Here is a 24,007-nt window from a genome sequence, read left to right as displayed (position 1 = left end):
TGGCTCCTGGCTGTGTGTTGTCTTGATACATTTTCCTGATGCCTTTGTTTCATCACTTATCATTTCACACACAGCAAAGACTGAACCCTCCCTGGTGAGGAAAACAAAACAAAACAACCAATTAGGCAAAACCACCTGATGCAAACGCTTGTCTTTCAATGTATCCAATGTTCTTTTGTAGTGGTCATCTTCCTTTCTCTTTCCAGGGAGGAAGGAGATGGATTCTCCTCCAGGACCTCCCTCCTTAGGTTGGCCCGTTACTCAGGTCTTTTGGTGATCTTCTTCTCCTTTAGTTGTTGTAGCCCTGCAGATTGTTTTCTTGGTTCTGGTGATTGGGCTTTGCATTTGTTCACATGCAAATCTTCCTGAGATATCTCCAATTCCTCCCATTTGCTACCTCCTACTTCCAGCGATCTCCCCCTGCATTCCTAATCCACAGTTGTTGCAGCAGCCACTTCCCAATTCTGTGTGTGTTGTGTTTGGTGACATCTCCAAACTTTAGGGAACTCGGGCCATGAGAGGTTTTGCCAATTGCCCTGCTTTATATGAATATTGATTGGAAGGGGGGCTGGGACTTATGTTCTAAAGAAGGAGCTTTATCCCCCTGAGTTCTTAGCAATTATCTTGCTGCCATAAATGTTGATACACACAGAATGATGTAACTAAAAATCTCCTTAGCCAAGCAGAAAAGGCTGACTGTTTGTTGGAGCAGAGAGAATGCTGAGAGTGTGAATAGACAAACCCATATGTCGCTGGTGCGCAAGATAAATGATGGCCGAACAGGAGTCGGTTACTATGGTCAGCACAATAAACCCATTCCCATCATACACCTCTCTTAATATACCAGCTTCAATGCCATTGAGGGGTAACCTAGGTAGCACCAGTCAACTGTAAGTTTTTTCAAGTATTCTCTTACACATCTCCAAGCACGGTTGGAACACGATTCTGATTTTTCCAACATTAAGTCCCTAAAAGTCTGTGGAACTTTGAGGAGAAAACTGCAGCAGATTGAATGAACTGGAAAGAACTTAATGCAAAATGCTTCTCTTGTTTAACACCTGTAAAAGGAGCTGAGCAAAAGGAAGCCTTAACTAGGGCTTCCAAGGAAAACTAGCCTGAACTTGAAGAAGTAACTTGCATTTATATAGTATTTACATAGAGTATTGTTCTTCATATAGTCTACTAACTCGAGCTATGAAGTGTCAGGGGGGAGTTCTCTTGGGGGTGGGGGTGGGGGTCAGGGGGAAGAGAGGAAAGAATAGAAAAATACTCTACTTGATTTATATTTGTCCTTCCTTGCTTCTCACAGCCCTTCCATTTCTTCAGGGATTCATTGCCAACTTTGATCTGCTCCACTCCAAATCTGACCTCTAGTAATTTCCAAAGCAACTGGTTAAGATGGCACATACCAAAGCAGATCCCTTAAAGGGTTTGCATTGAGTGGAGGTGCTCTGGAACAAGCAGATAAACTTGGAAAGGACATATACCTTTTCCAATGTTATTTGCTTCAGGGAAAAGAAAACTAAAGAAAGTTTCCAATGAGCAAAAACTCCATTTTTATTTGGCCACTCACTCGTTCTAGAAGTTTGCTTTGGTGAACTTTCAATGGCCATCTCATCAGAGCTTTTTTAATGAGAGAGAGAGAGAGAGAGGAGAGAGAGAGAGAGAGAGAGAGAGGAGAGAGAGAGAGAGAGAGAGAGAGAGAGAGAGAGAGAGAGAGAAAGTATTTAATAAACCTTGAATCGGGAATCCCTAATTCTTTTAAGCAAAGTAGAGAACCCATCTATGGGTTGTTTTTTGAAACTTGGAATGGATTTTCCTGTACAAACAATAGAAACTACTTCATCTCTACTCAAACAGCATTGGTAACTATGAGTTACCATGTATTTTCTATGAGAAATTGCTTTCAGTTAGTGTGACAAGAGACTTAGAGGGCCCTGGTGGCCGCTACAAGGTCTTTGGTGGAAAGATGGAGAGTTGGTACTTCAGAGCACCTGGCACTTCAACTTCCTAAGTTTACATTTTAAAAGGGTCTACCCTACAGGAAGGTATATTTCTAGATCAATTCTCACATGTTTGAATTAGGACTCTAAACTCTCTCCTATATCATATAAGGAGAGAAAGAATTTGACAGCAGCCCCCTCAGTAGATTGCAAGAGAGTAGAGAAGAAAGAAATCCTACACTTGGGAGTCGGAAGACTTGATTTTGAGCCTCTGCCTCCATGATTTGCTTGGGCACAAGTCTCTTTACCTCTCTCAATTTCAGTGTCCTCATCTGTAAAATAAGGATAATCCCTGCCTACCTCCTTCTTATTCTCTTGCTATCGCATTCATTTGTTATTGTCAGTTAACTTCATGTCTCTTTCCCTTAGCTAGACTCTGAGCTCATCAAAGGAGCAGACAAGGAGGAGGGGCTTTGCTTAATTTATTATAATATATAACAATTTATTTTTCTGTAGACCTTCACCATTTGCAAAACACTTTTACATGTACTTTCTTTTATGATCCTCACAATAGCCCTGTGAGGGAAACAATTCCTTGTTTTGCAGCTAAAAAAAAAATGCAGTTCAAGAGTTTTTTCATAGGATAATCAATTTAGAGCTAAGAGACATTACAGTTCATCTCATCTGGTCCCCTCATTTTAGAGGCCCAGTTGAGTGAAGTGACCTATCCAAGGTCATACACCTAGTAAGTGGCAGGGCTGCCATTTGAATTCAAGTCCTCTAAAGCTCCCTCATGCTTTGCAACAAACTTCCTTGGATTCTCCATGGCAAATTATGCATAGCATGAACTCAATATTTGTTAACAATCTCCTATAATAAGTTAAAAATTTCAGACTCAATAGAAGGTTATAAAAACACTCAACTTCAATTTTACTATAATTGCAACTTGGACAGGGCTGGTATCTTTTTTCGCTTTTTTTCCAAGAATACCTGGTGACCAAAAGGCCACAGCAACCCCCACATGTCTCTTGAATTCAGGAAGAGACAGCTGGAGTTTCAGGCTGTTCCAGTCATGCTATGGATTTACCTCAGCAGGGGAGGTTGTTAACTATGTTATTGTTTCATTCTGTGTCACTCAATCTATTGAGTGGATTTGGTGTTTAGAACCCAGGGAATCCACTTTCCTACACTGTCCACCTTTGGAGGTAATGTATAATCCACTGGAGAATAGAGGATGGAAAAAAGCCAGCTTCAGTTTTGTGTGGCAGGGTTAAAGCTTTTGGTAATCTCCTCCACACTGCCCCATGTCTTCCCCCCCCCCAAGGAAGAAAAAAAATGATTGTGAGACCTTTAATAAACTCCATGTCCCTGTGATAAAACGTGCACCTGACGCCCCAGCGTATGAGAGAGGGATATATGATATTAAAGAAAGTCTTTTTTGGGGGGGGGGAGTTGAACTTGTTCCCAACTGTGCTGGAAACCTAAAGACCTGGGCCACAAGTACTCAATCGCTGTCCCTCTGGGGAGGAACTAATGTGTGTAACCTCTGAGAAATTTGGAGGGTTCTTTCTCTATTGGAGGATACTCAACCCCAGCCCCAGAAGTCTCTCTTCTCTTTCCCCAACTTCTCATTTAGTTAGTTTGTTATCACATGGGGTCATCTGGAGAGAAATGCTTGCCAAATCCTAAAGCGCTCTACAAATCAGTCGTCGTTTATTGTCTCCTAACATGTCCCCCACCTATTTCGGGGACGAGACTTGGGCAGAATTGCTGCTTGTGGCTCTTCCTTCTATGGGGGGAGGCCGGCTTTAGAAGCATCTCTAAAATCCACTGGGTAAGGGAGACCATTGGTTCTTGGCAGGTGGGTTAGTCTTGGTGACATGATAGAATGATGATGCTAAATGGAGCAGGAGCCTAGCTTCTCTCCTGGGGAGAGAATAGAATAGAATAGAGTTTGGAATCTTCCTGTAATGTAATCCTCCCTTTATGCATTTGGCCTTGCCTTTTTTTAACACTTAGGGCAGCAGAGGGGCATGCTGGATTCAGAATTGGAAGTTTATGGGCTAGTTGTAGAATGCATGCTGTAATTTAAAACTCATTTGGAAAGCAATTATTCTGGGGGCCTAGACATCAGTGCTTCAGAAAAGGCTGTGCCTTGTCTTTTTTGGAAAGTTGCTGTCTGGAGCCCCAGCTCCAGAGGAAGGCCCTCTCCCAGTGGCCAGGACCACGTCGGGGCCTAGCGTGTCCCAGCATGCATTTTTGAAAGGTGATTTCACTGTTAGCATTGGCTTCTGGAAACGCCAATCGATTTTTCGACAGGAAGTTCAGACTTCGAAGTTGCCAGTCTCAGGTGTTTCATTCTGAATAACTGGCATGCTTGATGCCATGTTTTGTGAAGAGGACCCAGCATTTCTAAGCTGCTTGTCTGTCAGAGATTAATTTAACCTCTAATTACTACATTTTCTTCACAGTTTGCTGCACATGGGCACATTCTAACAAAAGCGCTGAGAAATATGCCATTTGACTTACCGCTACTCTGAAATTAATTTGGGGAGATGGAGTCAAATCTGACGCGCTCAATGTTGCCGGAACTGTGCTGAGAGAGGGGTTAGAAGGGAATAATCTAGTTGCTTCCAATAAGATCACGGTGGCAAGATATTGTTAACTGGAGATGTAGTCGTAGAAATGAGCCCTAAGGGGAAACCATACAGTAGAAAGGAGACATCTCAGCTGCTGCTCTCAGCCGGCAACCCAAATGGGCCACACACATGCCTTTATCATCTGTTGTTCTCTGAGAACTCTGGGTGGTAGGATAAGCCTCAAGACCTTCTTCTCCATTTGTACCAGTGCCAAGATATTTTCAGTCGGAGCCCTCCGAGGTTCTGATACTTAAGGACAACTGCCATTTATCGGGCACTTTCAAGTTGGCAGTGTGCTTGACAAACAGCTTATCTCCCTTGAGTTTTGCAACAGCCCTGCAAAGTAGGGATGATTGCAAGTATTGTGCTCATTTCATAAATGAGGAAATCGAGGCAGAGAGGCCATACCACTCAGAAGGAGGTGTAGAGGCAAGCCTTGTGTTCAAATCTGACCCCAGGTACTTATTATCTTTGTGACCAAGGGCAGATTACTTTCCACTGCTGGCCCTCAGTTTTCCTCTTCTATAAAATGGGGAGTCAGACAAGATGACCTCTGAGGTCCTTCGCAGCTCTGGTTCTATGATCTTAAGACTTTCCCATGGTCACACAGCTAGGAAGTGCCCCGTGTGATATTCAAGCACTGGTGTCGTTGACACTAGGCCAGGCTTTGGGTCCAAGGATCTGGCCTTTACTGTACAAATTGCATCAGATCTCAGAAATCCAGCCTCCGGGAGGGCTGTGAATGAGGCGAATGAGTACCACGGAGAGGACAGAGATAGATGAGTGAAGTTCCAGATGGGCTTTGCTATGGTTGTAGCTGGCATCACTTGGTGAAGGTCCCCCAGAGCTTCTCTGATGCCCAAGTCCAGCATCATAGGCAATTCTTTCATTAACATAACAGAGAAATATGGCCATTCTGGATGCTGCCCTGCTCCTAACTCTCCAAATGGTAGCAGGCAAAGAGGGGACCTAGGAGCCAGGACTGAGCTCTGTGATCTCTGGTAAGCCTGGCTTCTCACAGGTGCCTTTCTAATTCTGTTCCTGGAAAATAATAAAGCCTGAGGCTGAGGGGCCTATAAGGCTGGAGCCATGGGGCAAAGGCATCCTAAGTTTGACCCTAGTGGGAATTGGGGTGTGCCTTGTCCAGAGCAGTTATGAAGAACTAGAACTGACGTGCTTACTGAAATCGGAAAGCAGTATCAATTGTTCCCCCTGAGTAATTCCGATTCAGCAGGTGTTTCTGTGTCTGGTACTCTACGAACACAAAAACAGTACCGGCCCTCAAGGAGCTTCCATTCTACTGGGGAGAAACAACAGAGAAGTAAATGCAAACTATATCTAAAATAAGTAAAAAAATATTCCAGGGAGAGGGTTGAAGATGGGGAGAATGGAAGGTGAGAGGGGGAAAGGGCTAAATTTGTATTGCCATATTTAGCCTTACAACACCCCACTTAGGAATGCATGTAATAAATGGGCCAGAAGCCCCTGTTCTCCTGACCCCAGAGTCCATTGCTTTCCACCACCACCACCACCCCTGGCTCCGGCTCAGCCTGATCAGCCTTTGGTAAAATGATGAACTCGATTCAGATTGCCTTCTTCCAGGTGTCTGACCTGCCCTTTCTGTGTCCTCTTCTCTCCTCCCCTCCGTGGACCTTGCTCAGTTTGCCCAACAAAGTATCCCAATCACAATGGGTCTGTCTCTGACCTTGGAGAGACAAGCCTCAGTTCTGCTGAAATCTCGTGACTCCCAAGCTTGCATATCCACGGCACCCCATTAGCTTTTCTATCGTCTTTTGAGTTGATCTGCTTGGGCAGTAAAACAAAATGGATGTGACGATGTTTTCTAAGTTGGGAAGTCATTTTGCCTTCAGCACCCCTCTTCAGAAGATGGCAGCTGAAGTTATCTTTAGAGAGTCCTTTTTAGGCAATCCAAAGAGCATATATTAAGCACTTAGTATGTGGAAGGCATTCTTCTAGGGCTACAGAGACAAAAAGGAAAACCAGTCTTTGTTCTCCAGAAGCTTCCACCATCTTGCTGGAGCCGGAGAACAGGAAGGTAGCTGGCTGTTTTGTTCTGTGTCCAGAGGCAATGTGGCTTGGAAGAAAGGTTATAATATATGCTTGGAGTCAAGAAGACTTAGGTTTCAAATCCAGCCTCAGTTACTTCCTATCTATAGAATTGCTTTTGTTTAAAACCTTTACCTTCCATCTTAGAATCAATATTGGGTATTGTTTCCAAGGCAGAAGAGTGGTAAGGGCTAGGCAATGGGGGTCAAGTGACTTGCCCAGGGTCACCCAGCTAGGAAGTGTCTGAGGTCATATTTGAACCCAGGACCTCCCATCTCTGGGCCTGCCTCTCAATCCACTGAGCCACCCAGCTGCCCCCCCCCTCCCCATCTATATAATTGTAACTGAGGCTATAGAGAATTCTACCACCAGCTAGCTCACTGGGTTGTTGGAAAGACCAAATGAGAGAATGCTGACCAGTGCTTTGCAAACCTTCAAACCTCAGGTTAGCCATTATTATTCAAAGAGTTAAGATAAGGAGGGGCTGGCTGGAGTAAGGAGTAGAGAGCTTCTAGTTGTTCTTTTGGCCTGTTAGACTATAGGGTATCTCATTTGGAGTTTTCTTGGCCAAGATTCAGGAGTGGTTTACTATTTCCTTCCCCAGTTCACAGGCAGATAGGGTTAAGTGACTTGCCCAGGGTCCCACAGCTAGTAAGAGTCTGAGGCCAGATTTAAGCTTAAGAAAAGAAGTCTTCCCTACTCCTGGCCTGGCATTCTATCTACTCTGAAATAGCTTGTGAACCCATTGAGGGGTTCTTTAAAAAACCAATCCAGTGACAATTTGTCTGGCACGTTGGCATCTGGAGGAAGTCTTCGGGATATGACCACTTGCCATCCTAGAGAAGGTGAGCTCTTTGAGGTGTCCTTGTAGCCCCAGCACCTAGCACTGGGGCTGGTTTACAGAAGGCACTTAACTGTTTCTTGAACATGTGAATTGAATTCGCAACATTCTAGGAGTGTCCAACTGTCCCTGCCCTCATAAAGAGGAAGGGGTGGAGAACACGAAAGCCTCTCAAGTCGGGAACAAAATTTAATTTTCAGTCATTTGACTCTTTAAAAAGAGCAAACTCTTTATATACTCGGTAAATGTCATGAAATCATACAGACAATATGTAACCTATAGGCAGCAGGGCTTCGTATTAAAAAGAAACAACAAACCACTGTATTCTAGTGCCCAGAGACCAAAATTCTGCCTCTTCACTTTGCTGTGTGACCTTTACCTCTCTGGGCCTCAGTAATTCCACACAATAAATAGAAACGTGTGCCTCATGTTGGCCACCTGTTTCTGGCTTTACTTTAATTTCCAGATTTTTCGCATTGTTAAGACAAAACACGTTTCTCAAACCTCTTTCTTAATTTCTCTAATGAAATTTAAAAAATGAAACCATTTCAAATAGCACGGACCCCAGCCTTATATTTTCATCTTATCTATTTAAAATAAACTATTCTTACTGTCACTAAATTAGAAAGAAATCAACTTGGCTGTCTTTTTCAAATATTTCAGGGAGTTTGGAATTTTATCTGCTATTTGTAGATTTGCAGAATATCAAAGAAGGAAGAAACTTTAGAGGGAAACTATTCTAGTTCCCTTATTCTCTAGAGCTGTGTTGGCAAAGGTATGGCACACATGCCCAGCTTGCTGGAGGGAACTGCTCCATGCCCCCTCTCCACCACACCTGAAGACAATGTTCACATGCCCTGCCCCTCTTCCCAGAAGCTCAAGAGGAGCACTTCTACCCTCTACTGTCTGAGGTAATGCAGGGGTCTCACAGGCTGCTTGAAGGTGCAGTTTAGACATGTGATCTCTAAAAGGCTCACTAGGTGCTCTAGAGGAAAAAACTGAAGTCAGGAGAGAGGAGAGAACATAGCTACTCCTCCATTCTGCCACCTGATTTGGGGGGGGGCGGTGTTTGAGTGGTTCCTTTGATTGTTCAAGCCATGCTATACCTACCTCTACTCCTCAGATCCTCCATCCCCCTAAAAAAGCAAGTTCTGCAGCCACTGGTGGTCCAATAGAAGGAGCACTGGACTTTGAAGATTGGGGTTAGACTTCCAGCTTAGACCCTTATTAGCTTTGTGTCTTTGGACAAGTCACTTAAGGGCCTCAGTTTCCCCATCCATCAAAATGGGAGTGCTAACACTTCCACAGAACACTGTTGGGATTGTACTGGTTTAACTTGGATTTCTAGCTGCCAGTTACTTACTAGAAAGGAATGTTTATTCTTCCTCTTTCTACAAGATATTCACTCATGGAAAACAGGAAACATTGAGTTTGATACTCTTGAATTTGAATAGCAAAGACCCAGTGATTTTAGTTCTCCCATTCTATACTCAATGTTTTTGCACCCAAGAATGCTGGGGCAGCATGGCTCAGGAAGTACATTCAGATTGAAGTCAGGATTCCTGGTTTCCTATCCTGGCTCTGCCTTATCAACTTTGTATCTATGTACCTCTTGGAACCTCAGCTTCCTCTGAAGAATGGGGATAATTTCCCATCTGTAGTACCTCCACCTCTCAGGGCTTCTGAGAGGGATGTGCTGGAAGTTCCATCATTGTCAGCTTCTGGTTTTCTTTGGATCCAATCTCAGAATCCATGGCATTTCTGATCTAATTGAAACAAAAACATTATTTCTGAATACTGGTGAGGTCCTTAGAGAACCACTGGAAATCATTGTATTTCCAGCAAATAGACCTATTTTTAACATTTATTTTAATCTTTTTAAGCCCTTGCTTTCTGTCTTAGAATCAATACTAAGTATCAGTTCCAGGCAAAAGAGCAATAAGGAGTAGGCAACTGGGGTTAAGTGATTCGCCCCAAGTCACACAGCTAGAAAGTATCTGAAGCGAGATCGGAACCCAGGGCCTCCTAATTCCAGATCTGGCTCTGGATGCACTGAGCCAAGTAGCTGCACCTCTCCCCCCACACACACACACACCTCATTTCTAAGGCCAACTTTCTATAAATCTGTTTCTTTGTCTTACCCCAACCCTTAAAACAAAAAGCTGGCAAAAGCAGCCTTCATTTTGGTGTTGTGGGACCGTCTGTCTTGCCTCGGTCTTCAGGCTGTTGTCACCCATGATGATAGTTGGTGCTTTTTTAATATTGATCAAAGAAAACTGTTATAAAAGTTACCCTTTTGTCCTTATCACATGCTTTCTGGTTCTTTGAATATTTGTATTTGATCCCCCCTCTGTTCCCTAGATTTGGGGGACCCTATTAGGAATTTGTTCTCCTTTAAGGGAAACATGGAGGTATGACAGCAAGGATGCTAGGCCAGAAGCTTGGAGTGCCAAGTCATATTGGGAAAACTAACCTCTTTGAACCTCAGTTTTCTCATCTCTAAAATGATAATACTAACTTATGTCTGCCTCACAGGATCTTAAGGATCAGATGAGGTAACATATGTACCCCCCAAGGGGATACATAGGGACCATTGATTTCACTGGGGGGGAGAGCCCGTGGTGAGGAGCTTCCCCTGCCAATGTGGCATTTTCTCTTAGTCCCTACAGCACCCAGCTGTGACTTCCCCAAGGTCACAAAGCTAGAATATGCCAAAGGCAGGACTTGAACGCAGGACTTCCTGGCCAACTTCCTAGTGTCTAAGCCATACTGTTTCTCATCGGCAAGGTACTGTGTGAATGCCAGCTAGTAGGAGCAGTAGTCCTTTTCCTTTCTTTTATAAAGCAGACTCCACATTGCCTTGGTTAGAGCCACACCTGAAAGTGACCTTTTAGCTTTTCTACCACCATGAATTTTGCTTTGAGATTCCAAATCCTAGATAAACTCTCTGCTTAGTGAAGGTACAGAAAATCCTGCAATGCTGACTTTGCCATTTAAGAAGTGTAGATAGTGTGGTTGATGGAGAGAGCCCTGGACAGTAATGCCAAACATCCTGGAGCTAGTCTAGACTAACTCGGTGACTCTGGGCAAATTGCTCTCATCTCTGGATCTCTTTTCCCCTCTGTAAAATAAGAGTTACCACCCGAGTGACTCTGAGCAACTCTCTTAATCCCCTTGGGCCTCAGTTTCCTCCTCTGTGAAATGAGCAGATTAAACTTGATGGCCTCCACGATCTCTCCCAGCTCTAGAGTTCTGATTCTGTGGATGATCTCAGAAGCTGGAAGGTCCTTTCAGCTGCCTAATTAATCGACACCAAAATATTACAAATCAGAAATCTCCCATGACCCTCGGAGTACATTCCCTGCTTTATAGAGTACCCAGAGATGAAGAGACTTGCCCAAGATCATACAGCTAGTGTGAGCCAGGATTCCAACCCAGGTATCTTTGACTCCAAGCCCAGTCTTGATACACTACCTTTAAGGGAAAAAACATTTGTTTTGTGGAGACAGAATGGCAGCTGCGAAAAAATTTGATCCCTTCCATCAGTTATTTTGGTCATCCAGCCTGAGTCTCTCCTGCCAAACAAAACTGTCTGCCTAATTGTCTTCTCATCCTGAAGGGACTGGGGCTTTTGGCTCTATTCACTGAGAAAAGTTTGGTCACAGATGACGCTGTAGTTCTATGATCTCTCTTACGGTCAACTGGAAGTTGAGGCTATGCTATAGGAGTTAGGGAAAATATGATTAAGCAGGACTATTCCTTCGAAATAAATAGTAACATCTTTTTTTAAACCCTCACCTTCTGTCTTGGAGTCAATACTGTGTCTTGGTTCCAAGGCAGAAGAGTGGTAAAGGCTAGGCAATGGGGGTCAAGTGACTTGCCCAGGGTCACACAGCTGGGAAGAGTCTGAGGTCAGATTTGAACCTAGGACCTCCCATCTCTAGACCTGGCTCTCAATCCACTTAGCCACCCAGCTACCCCCTAAATAGTAACATTTTAACACTTGTACGTTAACCTATCTACTCTTGAAAAAACCCAAAATGTTTCCTCTGAGCATCAAAACAAAGAGAGGATCATGGATATCCAACTGTGGTCCCAACGATCCTTCTCTTGGCAGGAGTAAAGATTGAATTGATTTATGCAGGGTGGTAATTGCATACCATGTGGACTTTTGATATTCTGACATGCATGGTGCTGTAGGAAGTGGGTTATTTGGGGAAGCAAAGAAGACCAGAGTTCAAATCCCATCCCAAAGATTCCTGGTTATTTATGGACATATATATCCAATGAAATGATTTCTACAAAATGCTTTGCAAATTTTAGAGCCCAACTTTTAAATGTCAACTTTTATTTTTATTACCATTAGTCTCCCAAGTCTTCCTTTGGGTTTTCTAGAGCTGGCAAAGACCTTAGAAACCTAGTCGAATAATTCCCCATTTTGTAGTCTTCACTGCGCACCCTCCTGGAATTTAAAGACGTGCAGAAAGGAAGTGACTTGTTTCAGGTCACCCCATGAATCAGTGACATAGCCCAGATCTCTTAAATAAAAAAAGTAAACATTGTTTACTGGGCTCGTTACAGAAACAACTTGGAGCTGTGGGGATGAACGATTACATTGTAAAACTATAGTAGCGAAAGTAAGTGTGGTATCTGTTATCTCTCTTTTTAGTTTACTCATGTTTCTACTCACTTAGGGTAGGTAATCCAGAATTGATAGTATTGGCAACCTGATTACCCAGATTGGCAGAAAGGATAATTCCATCAACACGTTTCTAGTTCACATGGAAGTTACTCCCTCGGTGTTAATTCACTGGTACAGTTTTGTGTATATATCTATGCATAATTATATATATATATACATATATAATAATGAATATAGAATCTGGAATGGAAATTCAGTAAATTTGTATAGAGTACTCAGTTCCTAATCTACCTACCCTCCCCCCCCCAATCCAGTAGGACAGCCTGCAGGCTTCCATTCTTGTCAAATAGCTCTTTTAAAAAAAACAAAAAACCTTACTTTATGTCTTAGAATCAATACTGGGTATTGGTTCTGGCTAGGCAGTGGGGGTTAAGTGACTTGCCCAGGGTCACACAGCTGGGAAGTGTCTGAGGCCAGATTTGGACCCAGGACCTCCCATCTCTGGGCCTGGCTCTCTATCCACTGAGCTACCCAGCTGTCCCCTCAAATAGCTCTTAAACAGAGTCTCTCTCTGACTATACATGTAGCCCACTGGCTGTGTTGCCACCTTCTCTGTCTTTGCAATTCATAGAATGTTAATGTGAATATGGCTTGGTTTCCAGTAGCATGTCAACTGGGTCATCTGCCAAGGATCACATATAAAGAGTATTCACAGTTTAAATTTGCCTACTGAGAGTCTATACCTTTCCCATCCTTAGTAGCCTCTTTACCCCCATCACAATGTAAAGGGGCTGCACAGGACCTCCCTCATCCTCTCTCCATTTTATTGTTGCTATGGCCAAAATAATTAACCACCTGATGGCCACCTTTTTATGGTAGCTTTCATGTTTTTAAAATCTGATTATAGTAGATGAATTGGGAGACTTTTTGCCAACAACTTTTGGAATGCTAAGTAAGTTGCCTTTTTAAGAGTCATATAAAAGAATCACCATTGGGTATTAAGACATCGGGGACTTTTATTGGGGGAATAAGATTGTGGTCCAGAGAGAGGCTGTTTTGAAATGTCTTCTTTGTGAAAATTAGAAAAACTTTAAATAGATCCTATTTCACACTAGACTTGAAACTCTTTTTTACTAATAAGTCTCTAAAATTATTGATCAACTATACAAGCCAAGGGCCTATAGGCACATTGCTTCAGATACAAGGTGGTAAGATCTCTGCTGTTCTCAGAAATAATTAAAAAGGCATATTAATTGAGGGCAGCAGCCTGAAAAAAAATGTGTGTGTGTTGCAATAAAATGGTACTCGCCAATAATGACCCAAGATAAATATTGTAGAAATGGCTTACAAGAATGGGTAAGCAGATTTGGGGGATAAGAGTGGGGAAGTATAAAGGGGGGCAGATGAGTTCTTGAACAAAATGGGGAGAAGGAGGCTGAAGGGATGGGAAGACATTAGGACAACATTTTCCCCAAACCCAAAGCCACTGAAAAGATGAAATATTGTTTGATGTGCTGACTCGTAGACAAACAACAAGCTCCAGTTTTCTAAGATGTGCTAGTCTGTTGCCTTGTACCATCCACTTGATTTTTTATCATTTGGTTGAGAAAACGAGTGCCCTAGGCCTGTTTTGAGGACCTGGCCCCATAGTTCATGGCCATTCATGTCGGAGCCACTATAGAAACTAGAGAGCTCTGAGCGTTTCCCTTGGTAACAGTCACAGAGATTCGTAACTGCTAGAAAAACATGGTTGATGCGAAAACTTGGCCTACGGCTTTATCACTGAGGGAGCATCGATCAGGATGGTCATTTTTTCGGCCTCTTGAATTGTCCTACTATCCCCATTTTTTCCCTTTCCTTTACAATATCTTCTGGGCAGCAAAATGAGGAAATGGGGAAGAGACTTGGCTGATGGGAAGCCAGAGCGAAATCCCTTCTAAAAAGATTTGAGCATAAAAACTGTCATGTCACAGAGGTCACCCATTCAATAAATCTCCTTGCCTCACCAAGGCTTCTCTCTCTCTCTCTCTCTCTCTCTCTCTCTCAATAGCTCCTTTGCCTTCTGGAAATTGTTCTGGGAGGGACTCTGAGCCTCAGTTGAATCCTATTCTCCAGTTTACCCTTATTTAGGATCTTTTCTCTCAGGATCTCAAAGCCCTTCACAAAGAGCCATTCGTTCAGTTTAGCCCAAAAGACTGCTTTTCATTTACTGGTGAGGAAGAGATGGTCATCACACCTCAGTGTTTCCCTCTGTAAAATGTGTTGGTTGGCCCTTCCAGCTCTGACCTTCTGTGGTTCCAAAAGCAAAGAGTAACTTGGCCAAAGTGAAATTACAGACCACACCAAAAAGGGCAGGAAATAATCTTTTTTGTGCCTTTGCTTCCCAATGGGTTTTGTATCCCAGATTTCATGTTAATAATCGCGGTTTTTAAACTGGGAACCATTCAGATTGAGTTCCTTGGAGTGATTGAGGGGTTTGCCCCAGTCGTTGCCTAGCCTTTATCAGGAAGGAAGGAAAACAAGTGGCTTCCATCTTGGTAATCATGATAAAGAGTTAGCCTTAGCGATCACCTAGTTGGAGCCCCTCCTTTGAAAGCCTTCGAGTCCCCAGGAGTGAGTTATTCGCCTACGGGACACCCACCTCCATTCTCTTGCTCCAAAAGTTCTCAGTGATAACATGGGGCAGATTTGGGGGTTGAAATTCAGAGTCACAAATTCACCCTTCTCTAGTAAGCTGCTCATCTGACCTGTGCTCCATGGCTTTCACGGACAGGAAATTCCCTGTCTCATGCAGCAGCAAGAGAGAGAAATGAAATGACTTGGCACCCTTTTTTTCCAAATCATCCTCAATCCTCCTACTGATTGCTATGCTGTTTTAAGAGGTTTGGGGAGAGAAAAAAGACTTAGTATTTTCCTGAGCAAGCAGAAGTAATGGCCATAAGAGAGCTCAGGGATCCATTTTGGTTTTTTAAATGGCTTGCTTTTCTGGGCTTTGACTTCTTCCTCTGCCTGAAATTCTCCTTGTTGCAAGCCAAGGCCATATGGCTTTCCTTCCCCTAGCAGGTGGAACTGGCTATTACCCTGAGGGGATCTAGTGAATGAGGCCAGCTAACTCCTGACCACTAAGCTTTAGATTCTTTTGACAAAGGAAGTGGTTTCTAGATTAATAATAATGATGCCCATAATCATAGCTAACATTTATATAATGCTTACTATGTGCCAGGCACCATGCTAAGTGCTTTCCATACTTTAATCCCTTTTGATCCTCACAACCTTGGGAAGTAAGTGCTATTATTATCCTCACTTTATGGAACTTTGCCCAGGGTCACACAGGTAATAAGTGTTTGGGGCTAGATTTGAACTCAGCTCTTCCTGATTCTAAGCCTAGCTCTCTATCCACTGTGCCACTTAGATCCCCCAAATTGTCTTGCTATTCTTTTGTTCATGTGCTTAATGAGCATTCTTGGCATAGTGAAAAGAACCCTGGATTCAGTCTAAAAGACCTGGATTCCAATCTGAGTTTTGCTCCACCTTTGCTCCTCCTCTAGGCATTCCAGGCCCAGTATGCCCTCTCTCCCTTCTCATTGCTACAATCTTTCTCTTCCTTTAAGACATACTTCAAGCACCAACTCATGCATTCCTGATTCCCCTATCTACACACAGTCTGTTTGACTGTGGATAAGTCGGTCACTTGTCCTTTCTGAGCCTCAGTTTCCTCATCTCTAAAACAGTCCACATGATCTCTTCCCACTCTAATATTGTAACTTTATAATTGAGCCTACACTCTAATCTTCAAAACAGAGACAGGACGCAAGGTAGACTCCCGTGCTCCCAGCAGAAAGAGGACTGTGTAGTCCTTCCTTTTGGGAAGCATCCCCAGCATTCAACCATCTGTACCACACCTGGGCCTCCACGATTTGCTTTTTCTGGAGGTTCTGGTCATTGAATGAGTGCCTCTGAGAAACAGCAAGGTAAACAGTAATCAGAGATTTGGATAGCCTCAGAACTGGAAGGGCCTTCAGACAGGGCTCCCAAGGGGGCAGTGACTTGCCCAGGGTCACACAGACTGGGAGAATAGCCAGTAGTAGAATATGGATCTCCTAACTCTCCTTTAGAATTCTTTTTCACCAACCTGAATTGCTTTCAGTCCTCTGGAGCAGCCTGAGATGTTGCTATCTAGCAGTGCTGAGTGCCCCTAGACCTGGAAGGACCCTGTGTATGGTTGATATTTTCGAAAGGGTGCATAGAGTCAATAAGTGCCCTGCCCCATCCAAAAGAGCCAGCAGATTCTTCTGACTCCCTTTGGGAGAAATGCTTGTGGGCAGCTTAAAGCTGCTCCCCTTCTCTCGGGGTTATTTGCATTTTCACTGGAATAAAAGCTTTTGTATTCCTTGGAGGGGATAAAGTTTTAACATTGAAGGTCAGGCCACTGCTGGAGAGGATTGCCTTGGGGCATTGAGGGAGAAAGGAATTCTTGTGTGTCCTCCTCTTTCTTTGGAAGGCTAGCCAGCTCTATTAATCAGTACTTTCCCATCAAATATTCCAGAATCCTCTTGTTCAAAGAGGATTGATTGGAACTAGGTAGAAACTTCATTTTGCTCTAGCACTAAAGTTTATTTCTGGAGCCCTAACTCTAGGGATGCAGGATTGGTGGTGGAAAGTACATTCATTGGCTTGGGAATTTGAGGACCTGGGTCCAAATGCCATCTCTGCCACTTCAGCCATGTATGACCTTGGGTGCTCTTCTCTGAGCCTCAGTTTCCCCATCTGTCAAATGAGAGGGTTGGACTAGCTGGCCTTTGAGGTCCCTTCCAGCTGGAACCCTCTGATTTCTATATCATGTAACCTTTAATGGCCAGCAGTAGCCAACACACAGGATCCTCTGTATGTTGATTCAGTCACTGCAAGTCTGGGGGAGTTCCCCCTTTCAGATCTGAGCAGAATTCTGGAGTGGAGATGGACCTCTGCTAAGATTCTGACAACCTCTCTCCCCCTCCCCTCATGCTCTCTCCATCCCTTTCATTGCATTTTGATTTCAAAGGGTTTCTTCCTGGACATCTCCCTTTGAAGACTTGGGCACGTGGTCTCAAACTATGTCACTGTGAAAGAATTCCGGAGTGCCCATACACATTTCCACTCAGGTCAGGGTTTTGCTGCAGAAAACGGGCCTGGCGAGCTGATAGAAATCAATCAACAAACATCTGTTACAGGGACCCAAAATGAACCAATCCCTGCCCTCAAGGAGCTTCCATTCTAACTGGGGACAATAAAAGTCTCCAAAGAATATAGACAAAATAAATGCAAGGTAGTCTGAGGAGGGAGAGCATTCGTAGCTGGATAGAGCTTTGATGGAAACCAGAAATTCCAAGAGCTAAAGGTGAGAAAGGAATCCATTCCAGGAAGGAGCATCTAGTGTAGGTGCTCATCACTTCTCACCTGGACTAGTGCAATGACCTCCTCCCCATTGGGCTCCCTGCCTCAAGTCTCTCCCCAGTCCATCCTCCACCCAGATGCCAAAGTGCTTTTCCTTAAGCACAAATCCAACCTTGTCGGTTTCCCACTCAGTCAACTCCATCCAATGGTTTTTTATTGCTGATCAAATAGAAAATCCCTTGCGTAACTCTGAGAGAGAGGCCTTTCCAGCATGAGACCAAGAGATATTTCCAGCCTCGTTGGGCATTACTCTTCCCTTCCCACACTGTAGTCCTGCCAAGGTAGCCTCCTCTGTGTTCCTCATACACTCTACTTCCTCTTCTGCCTTGTGCCTTTGCTCCGCCTCTAGGCATTCCAGGCCCAGTATGCCCTCCCTCCCTTCTCATTGCTACAATCTTTCTCTTCCTTTAAGACATACTTCAAGCACCAACTCATGCATTCCTGATTCCCCTCATCTACTTGTTCCCTTCCTCTCCCACTACCTTGTATTTAACTTATCTGTAGTCAATTCTATTTATTCTGCATAAACTTATATATATATACTGTCTCTTCTCTAAGAATGGAGGGATTTATTTTCATACATTGCATTCTTATCACCACTGCCTAGGGCAGTGATGGTGAATTTATGGAAAGGGTGCCAAAGTGGGCATGCAGAGGGCTCTCTGTGGGCACGTGGCCGGCACGTGACATGCCCCCGCCCAGTTCATTACTAGAAAGGCAGAGGGACTGGGCAGAGCTGCCCTTCTCCCCCTCTCCACTGTGCCTGACCACATTTTTCCACATCACCCACCCCTCTGCCCCACAGCCCAATGGGAGCACTCAGCAGGTAAAGTGTGCGGTTCACAGGCCACAGAGCTGGAGGGGAGCTGAGCAAAGTGCTGGGGCCACTCCCCTCCTCCTCTTCACCTGCACTGAGGACCTTCCTCATTTCACCCACCCCTCCACCAAGGAGCTCAATGGGAGCACTTCTTCCCTCCCTTGTGTGGGGTAAGGGGGCAGGGTGCACCTGGCACTCAGGGAGAGGGGAGGGATCACTCCATCTCTAAAAGGTTCCCTATCACTGACCTAGGGCAATGCTTAGCACACAATAGGAGCTTAATAAATACTTTTTGGTTAGATGGCTATTCACTTTGGCAGAAGTTTGGAGGATAAAGTAGGGAGAGACCCGGTAGGGAGACCACTTAAGAGGCCATTACAGAAGGTCTAGTGAAAGGTGATTAGGAGCCTTCATTTAGGGCAGTGAAGTATGCAAGGAGAAGGGATTGACTGTGGGAGCTGCTGTGAGGGTCAAAATGGTAACTGTCAAATTTGGCGACTGATTGAACATGTGGGACAAAGGATAGTGAGGAATTGAGGATAACAGTAGGTTTCAAAGCTAGGGGACTGTAGGAATGATGGTGCTTTCAACAGTTACAGATAAAATCTCAAGAGGAGTGTTGGAAGAAAGATAATCTGGGTTCAATATGTTGGATTTGAGATAACTACAGGACATTTGGTTAGAAATGTATAATAGACAGGGTATCTAGGCGGCTCCGTGGATTGAAAGCCAAGCCTAAGTACAGGAGGTCCTCACTCACATCTGATGCTTCAGATATTTCCTATCTGTGTGACCCTGAGCAAGTCACTTAACCACCACTTGCCTAGTCCTTCCTACTCTTCTGCCTTGGAACCAACATTTAGTATTGATTCTAAGTAAGGGAGAAGGAGGGAGGGAGAGAGAGAGAAAGAGAGAGAGAGAGGGAGGGAGGGAGGGAGGAAGGAAGGAAGGAAGGAAGGAAGGAAGGAAGGAAGGAAGGAAGGAAGGAAGGAAGGAAGGAAGGAAGGAAGGAAGGAAGGAAGGAAGGAAGGAAGGAAGGAAGGAAGGAAGGAAGGAAGGAAGGAAGGAAAGAAAAAGAAAAAGAAATTAAATGTATAATCAGCAGTTATTGATATAAGACTGGAGTTCACTAGAGAGATTTGGGTCTCAAGAGATGAAAAACTAGTATGGTAGCTTTTTGGACTGACAAAGAGAATCAGTGGGGACTGGCCAAGCTGGTGTCTTCCTTATTAGCAATCAAAAGGCTCATTACACATAGTTGTAAGTGGGAATAAACTGTTTATTTTGGAATCCCCAAGGCAATTTAATATACTTTTCTGTCATGGAAAGCAATTCTCCCAGCCTGTCCCGGTGAAGGGAAGTGGACCTGTTTTTGCTCAGTGAAGTTGGTTTTCTATGGTGCTATTAAAATCATTTTTCTAGTTTTTATGAGTCATACATGAAGTAATGCATCTATTTAGAGCAGGAAGGGACCTTAGAGGGCATCTAGGCCAACCCTTTCATTTTGCAGATAGGGAAACTGAGGCCTGGAATGGGGAAGTGACTTACCCAGGGTCCTGCAACTAGCTAGTGGTTGAGCTCGGACACAAACTCCAGGTTCTCCTGTTCCTGATGGGGTGTTCTCGCCATTGTAGGTTCTGCTTCTTGGGTTTGCTTCTGCCCCACCAAACAGTGTGCTCTTCTTTAGGTGTTGGCTGCCTTTTACTTCTTCTCTCTCCTGTCCTGATCGTGCTACTTCAGAATACTGATGACTCCCCCCACACCTCCTTAAGTGTTTTATGGTTTCCAGAGCAGTTTCTTCACAGCAGCCCTGGGAGACAGGCTAGGCAAGCAGTAGTAACCCTGCCATGGGAGAGTCCCAGTGTTCTTGCACAATTGCGGCTTTTTGCCGTTTCCTCTGCTGCTTGCTGGAACCCTACTACAAGTGAGAGGACTATCCAAAGCAGTCTGATTGCAGGGTTGGGGCGGGGGAAGCACTCTGGGATTCCACTCAGTTGGATCTTGCTTCTGGATAGGGTCTAACCAATTTTGTGGCGGTCCCGTGCCCCCTTGTCTCTGAGAATTGGCCCTGTCTCTCCTTCTTCCCTAGATCCTTCCTGGCTTTAGGTAAGGAAAACCCTCTGGCTCCAGTGTGCTTTGCATTTGGAATTGGCAGGCTACATTCCAATCATGAAACTTAGGGCAGTTTGGCCTGAAATGCTTGCTCCAAAGGCAAAGAAAGAAAGAGGAAGCCAGCCGCTGGTCCCTGAAACTTGGTTAGCGTGAATAAACTGGTTCCAAACCAGGTTTTTGGTCCTCTTTGCGCCTCCTCCATGGCAAGGTAGCAGCAGCATTGTGAGAAAAGCAAGTACATCAACAGGAAGATCTAAAAGCTCAAAGAGGAGATAGTCACATGAGCAGGAGCACTGAACTAGACAAGTGGCTTTTCCCCAAGACTTCTCTGGCCTCTTTATCGGAGGAGCCTTGGCGTCAGAGGTCCAAGGGACCTTAGAGAGATACTCTGCTGCAATACATCCCCCACCACCACTGGTCTGGTCACTCTGGGACTTGAAAAATATCCGTGGAACTCATGAATTCTAGTGTGAGGAAATCTGAAGCTAGGGAAGACCTCCAGGATAAAGGGCAGGGACTAGGGTGGGGCAGGAAAAATTTGGAGCAAAAACAATCAAAGAAAATAAGGCCCATTTTCCTCGCCCCAAAAATGGTTGCCCACAATAACTTGTTTATATGTCACTGGGCATTTGAGGGTTTTCGAGGGGAGAACGTTGCCCGGAGTGGTGGGTTCTCATGGAACCCCTTTTCACATGGCACATAACCCAGTTTGGGAAACTGGCTATGGTGGTTGCATCACTAAGCCATTGACATAGGTTGCCCTGAAACTTTGAAATATGGTCCCTTTGTGATCATAGATATGGCAAAAGGAAGTTTCGTGGTGGCATTAAGTGAAATATCTTAGGCAAGACCACGAAACGCATTTTGGTCCAGGAATGAAAGACATGATAGAGGGTCCTTTGAGCCATCAAACAGTCCATTTGCCTTGAGAGTATTCAGTTACTTGCAGGTTCCATTGGTTTTTATCAAACGTGGACAATCGATTTTAGATTTAGTGCTGTGAGAGAGCTTCCACTTTTCCCTGTGGCCAGAGGTACTCTCTCTGTTGTTCTTGTTCCCGTTTGGTGGATATATTTTTAACTTTGCCTTTTCGTCAGCTAAATGTCCTGGGGAAAATGCTTATTGCCTGCTCACCTGCAGGGGGTGGGGTCAGTTTAGCATGGAGAGTAAGTACATACTGGCTTGGGTTACCCAGTTTATAGGTGGATAGACTCAGGAAAGCTGGAGGTCAGAATGACTCTGGTATGGTACTAACCCTAACGCTTTAGTCCTCAAGTGAGACCTAGAATTGCTCCGCCTCCCCTGGGTCTGAACATAACTGAGATGCCACCATTGTGGTCCCTGACCTGGAGAGACCGCTCAGTTCCAACGCTTTAACAAGTCTACTTAGGGAAAGGATTTTAAAGAAAAATACCATCACGGGGAATGATAAATCTAGAGCTGCGTCCAAGGTCTTCTTAGAGATGGTTTAGACACCGAATGCCAGAATTTCTAAGTTGGAAGAGACTTTAGAGGTCACGTAGGCCAAACCTGTACCAGAACAATCCCTCAGACCACATTCCTAACCCAAGTAGTCATCCAGGTTCTGCAGAAAGACCCCCAATGAGGGAGAACCTTCCTCTTTCCTGTGTCCAGCAGTTTACTTTTAGTCAACTCTGACTGTCTTTTACTTCAAGCAGAAATCTGCTCCTTTGAAAATGATACCCACTGTTCCTAGATATGCCCTCTGGGGCCAAGCAGAAAAGGCTAATCCCTTTTCTACATGATAGCTCTTCAAATTCTTCAGGACAGCTCTCTTGAGTCTTCTCTTCTCCAAGCAAAAAACCGCCATTTTCTTCGACTGCTACTCAATTGGCACGATCTCAAGTTCCTTTCTCCCAACTAGGATCCCTATTTTGAGGCCCCCCCAAAGGTCACTTGCTCAAGGTCATAGTTCTAATCTAGTCTAAGTAGGAGGAGGGATGGAATAAGAGATGAAGGGAAATGGGCATAGTGTGAGTTCAAACGAGACAAGCCCAAGAGGGTTTGATGGAGAAGGTGGCATCCAAGCTGGGCCCTGAAAGAATAAGAGAAATTACAGAGGCTGTGGGGTTGGGGAAGTCCCTTACAGGCACAGAAATGAAAGACTCTGCCACACAGAACCAAACTGGGAAAGGGTAAGCAGTTGACTTTGGCTGCATCCTGGAATGGGAATAACTGTGAGATGAGGCTGCAAAATTAAATGGGAGACTCTGCAAGGCTTTGCCTAAGCAAAGGGCTAGATCTATGAATGCCTGACATTATTGTTATTATTATCATTATCATTATTATCATCATCATCATTATTATTATTATTATTATCCTCCCAGGATAAGGAGTAGGGATGCTCTGGCCCCTGCCAAGTTGTGATTTGGCTTTTGCAAGTGCAGGCAATAAAATTAACCTTCTAAAATAATCCAAACCACTTTACTAGTCCAAACTCCTTTATTTTTGAGACATTGGTTGATTTGTGCACACCCAATGAAATGACTGTCTGTGTAACCCTCGAACCCAAAGAAAACAACTCATTCCTTTTGTTTATGTTCATGTCCATGGTGGCTTCCAATGAGTCCTGTTAAATCAGACCTATTTTCTAAGATAGGGGCCGATATATTATCTATCCATAGCTTAGGAGATATGTTATGGGGACTTCTGAGACTCAGAGAGGTTAACGACTTGCCAGTGGTTACCCAGTAACTGTCAGAGGCCGAGCATGAATCCCAGATTAATAACTCTTAGCCCATCATTTTTCCCAAGGTCCTCCACCAGCTTTTCCCCTATAAAATGCCTTATTTAAATCTGAGCTACAATCTTGCAGAAATGAACACTTTGTATAGGCCAGAGTAATTGCTACCTGTAATTGAAATCGAAATGATTTGATGGCTCTCATTGTCAGAGCAACTTGAACTCTGTGCATTGGGCACCAAAGGCCAGGCATCCCCAGAGAGCAGAGGTTCAGGGCTTTCCCTCCCTTCCAACCTAGCAGATCCACCATAAATTTAGGCTGTTTTGTTTGCTGCTCTCGTTGACCTAAAGGTCCTTTGGAAGGAGTTACGCAAACAAGATGCACAAAGGAGGGAATGCTTCATGCCAGTTTCTTCTTATGAAGAAATAGAATATGAGAAGTCAACGAAAAGACCTGATCTTGCGAGACTGAAAGTTTAGTTAGATTCTTGGTGGTGCGAGAGTTTCCACTGAAAAGTCCTATGAAAATTATAGGCTTCCATGTCAACATCTGCTCTAGGGGGATCTGGGCTTTGATGTGAGAAGGCAATTTTCTTAGACCTGCCTTGGCCAGGGGTATGTTTTGTATTCCAACACCATTTGCACAGATGATGTTTTTAACTTGGAAGTTGCTTAGCCCTTTGCTTCTAGTTCATCCCTCCCTCCAAAAAGAATCGAGCCTTTGTTGATGCATCTGCAATCCATTGGCTGTCCTAAAGGTGACGAGGACCCCATTACCAAAGGTGGAAATGGCACGGCCTCCTTGGAGGA

General features: G+C 44.3%; 1 protein-coding gene across 2 annotated transcripts in view; it reads left to right on the top strand.

The window, feature by feature from the left end:
• Window positions 1-24,007, top strand: part of MAMLD1 (mastermind like domain containing 1) — a 133,663-nt gene that overhangs the window by 6,172 nt on the left and 103,484 nt on the right. The gene's annotated exons all lie outside the window — the stretch shown is intronic.

Source organism: Monodelphis domestica, chromosome X, assembly GCF_027887165.1.
Source record: "Monodelphis domestica isolate mMonDom1 chromosome X, mMonDom1.pri, whole genome shotgun sequence".
Lineage (NCBI taxonomy): Eukaryota > Metazoa > Chordata > Mammalia > Didelphimorphia > Didelphidae > Monodelphis > Monodelphis domestica.
The sequence above is the reverse complement of the archived record's forward strand: the minus strand, read 5'-3'. Positions and strand labels throughout refer to the sequence as shown.